General features: G+C 40.3%; 1 pseudogene; it reads left to right on the top strand.

The window, feature by feature from the left end:
- Positions 1–661: 661 nt before the first annotated feature.
- On the top strand, positions 662–2,689 carry LOC143683411 (gastrotropin pseudogene; annotated as a pseudogene).
- The last annotated feature ends 974 nt before the right edge of the window (positions 2,690–3,663 follow it).

Below are 3,663 nucleotides of genomic sequence, written 5' to 3' on the forward strand. Positions count from 1 at the left end.
AGCAGTGACTCAAACAGTTATTTGCATACTGATGATCCTAGCAGGCTTATTCACAATTGCCCAAAGATGGAAGCAAACCAAGTGTCATCAATGAATGAATGGTTAAACAAAAATATGGTACATATGTAAAATGGAATAGTTTTCAACTGTAAAAGCAATGAAATTCCGATACATGTGACAACATGGGTGAACCTTGAAGATAACATGTTGAGTGAAATGAGCCAGACACAAAAGGACAAATATTGTATGATCTCACTGATGTGAAAAAAATTAGAATAAATAAGCACATGGAGTCAGAATCAAGAATATAGGTTGCGTAGGGACAGAATAGGGATAGAGAATGGGAGGTTAATGCTTACAATGTTTAGATTTCTTCTTTGGAACAACAGAAATGTTTTGGTGATGGATGGTGGTGATGGTGGCATAGCATATTGTGAACATAATTAACAGCACTGAGATGTATATCTGAATATAGTTAAAAGAGGAAATCTTAGATTGTATATATGGAGTTTCAGTTTGTTAAAGCTTCTGGAATACAATATACCAGAACCAGGCAGCTTTTAAAAAGGGAATTTATTAAGTTGTAAATTTATATTCTAAGGCTATGAGAATGTCCAAATTAAGGCACCAAGAAGAGGCTACCTTCTCTCAAGAAAGGCTGATGCCACCTGGAACACCTCTGTAAGTTGGAAAGGTACACGGCAATGTCTGCTAGCCTTCTCTCCTCATTTCATAAAGCTTCCCTGGGGGTGTTTTCCTTCTGCATCTCCAAAGGTCTCTGGCTGTGTGTGATTTGTTGGCTCTGAAGCTTTTTCCAAAATGGTTCCCTCTTAAAAGGCTCCAATAAGCAACCCCACCTTGAATGGAGGAGACACATCTCCATGGAAACCATCTAATCAAAAAGTACCACCCCCACAATTGGGTGGATCACATTCCCATGGAAACAATGAAAAATATCCCACCCAGCAATACTGAATGAGGATTAAAGAACATAGCTTTTTGGAGATACACAAAAGGTCAAACCAGCCCATATGGTAACAGCATTATTTTTGTTTTTAAATCCATGGAGAGGCTGCAAGGGTAGTTCTGTGGTAGAATTTTTGCCTGCCATGCAGGAGACCTGGGTTTGATTCCCAGCCCATGCACTTCCCAAAACAAAGAAACAAAGAAAAACAAACAAACAATTCAACAAATGGTGCTGCAATAACAGGATTCTCACATGGAAAAACAATGAAATGTGACCCCCGCTGTTCTGGTTTGCTAGCTGCTGGAATGCAATACACCAGAAATGGAGTGACTTTTTAAAAGGGGAATTCAATAAGTTGCAAGTTTACAGTTCTGAGGCCGAGAACATGTCCCAGTTAAACAAGTCTATAGAAACGTTCAATCAAAGGCATCCAGGTAAAGATACCTCAGTTCAAGAAGACTGATGAAGTTCAGGGTTTCTCTCACAAGTGAGAAGGCACATGGCGAACACAGTCAGGGTTTCTCTCTCAGCTGAAAGGGCACATGGTGAACATGGTATCAACTGCTAGCCTTCTCTCCTGGCTTCCTGTTTCATGAAGCTCCCCGGGAGGCATTTTCCTTCTTCATCTCCAAAAACCGCTAGCTGGTGGACACTCTCCTTCTTGGAACTGCAGCATTCTCTGCTCTCTCTGAATTTTCAGCTTTCTCCAAAATGTTTCCTCTTTTATAGGATTCCAGTAAAGCAATCAAGACCCACCCGAATGGGCGGAGCATGTCTCCACCTAATCCAGTTTAACAACCACTCTAGATAGAGTCACATGTCCAGGGAGATGATCTAATTACAGTTTCAAACATACATTACTGAGTAGGGATTAGAAGAAACGGCTGCCTTTACAAAATGGGATTAAGATTAAAACATGGCTTTTTTAGGGTACATACATCCTTTCAAACCAGCACACCCGCTATACAGCATCCAAAAAAAATCCACAGAACTGCACTGAACAAATAGAGAACCCTAAGTTTATGGACTATAGTTAGTAGTACAATTATAAAAACTGCTTTCATCCATTGTAACAAATATTCCACACCTGTTAAAAGTTTAATAATAGGATGGTGTATGAGTATATATACCCAAAATACAGTACGGTATCCTATATTTTATACCTGATTGCTCTGTGAACCCACAACTTCTTTTTAAAAATAACAGTGATTCTCAAGGAAGTCACCCCAGCAGTGAAGACTTATTTATCGGTCAGTGGAGTCCATAGTCTCCGAATACGGGATATTCCAGCAGCATAGCCTTCAACAGCAGGTATGAGGTGGAGAGTGAGAAGAATTATGACGAGTTCATGAAGTGCCTCGGGCTCCCCAGCGAAGCCATTGAAAAAGGCTGCAACTTCAAGATCGTCACAGAGGTACAGCAGGATGGGCAGAACTTCACCTGGTCCCAGCCCTACCCCAGGGGCCACTCCATGACCAACAAGTTCACCATTGACAAGAAGAGCGACATAGAGACCATGGGGGGCAAGAAGTTCAAGGCCACCGTGCGGATGGAGGGCGGGAAGGTGGTGGTGGACTTCCCCAACTATCACCAGACCTCGGAGATCGTGGATGGCAAGCTGGTGGAGATCTCCACCATCGGAGGCGTGACCTATGAGCATGTGAGCAAGAGGCTGGCCTGAGCAACCAGCTGGGGCCTGAGAGACCTACATAGCCACCAATAAAGCTGGTATAAGAGCAGAAAATAAAATAAAATAAAATAAAATAACAGTGAAAAATAAACAAGAATTGATGAGCTCAATAGTGTGAAATAAAAGCATTTTCATAAATGTGTTTGAGAAGGTAGCATTTATATAAATTATACCTTAGCTCTGATTCTACAGATGGGAAAATGTTTGCATCCCCAGGATAGATTCCCATGAGATATTTTTGAAATAATGAAGAGATTATTATCTTTGGAAAATAGACATCAAGGACGAAACTGTCATCTAGAATAAAAAAGAAATAAAAACTAATTTGTGACTGTTTCAGTGGACCAAAGTGTGATGTTAATTCTCAATTCATAGATACAAATTCACAGTTTGGGTAATCAGGCAGTAGACATCAATGATTTGTTGGTTAAATATGACTAAATATTCTGAATGATACTATGTAGTCTTTTAATGAAATTTACATGCCAAAAATACTTTCCGTACTGTGATTTCCACACCTGCCCACCAAAGTCAGAAAGCTTGATACCATCTTTGATTGACTATTTCATGCTCCTCACTTTCTCACCGCTCATACTGTACTTTGACCACACAAAGGCTTTTTGCTTTTCCTTAAAAAGTCATCAAACTATGCATTTTCTCAACTCAGGCCTCTGCTGATTCTTTTTTACTTGTCTTGAATTTCCTTCTCTTGCCTTGCTATCTGCTTCACTGTTATCAGGCTTAAGTGTCTCCAATCCTTCCTTTTGTACCACACAGGTCAGAATTAAGCATACTCTCCTCCAGGTTTCCATAAAAGGGTGTGCGTGACTATTTTACAGGATTTATATGCTTGTTTTGCATTTGTTAACAGCTCTGTCTCTCCTCCTTCACTTCAGATAAGTCTGAAGAGCTCCCTCCTTGTGGTAACTTCAGCCCCCACTGGCCCTGCATACAAATTTGGCATGCAAATGATGTTCTTCAAATGTTTGCAAAATGAATTAATGTG

Source organism: Tamandua tetradactyla, chromosome 5 (genome assembly GCF_023851605.1).
Source record: "Tamandua tetradactyla isolate mTamTet1 chromosome 5, mTamTet1.pri, whole genome shotgun sequence".
Lineage (NCBI taxonomy): Eukaryota > Metazoa > Chordata > Mammalia > Pilosa > Myrmecophagidae > Tamandua > Tamandua tetradactyla.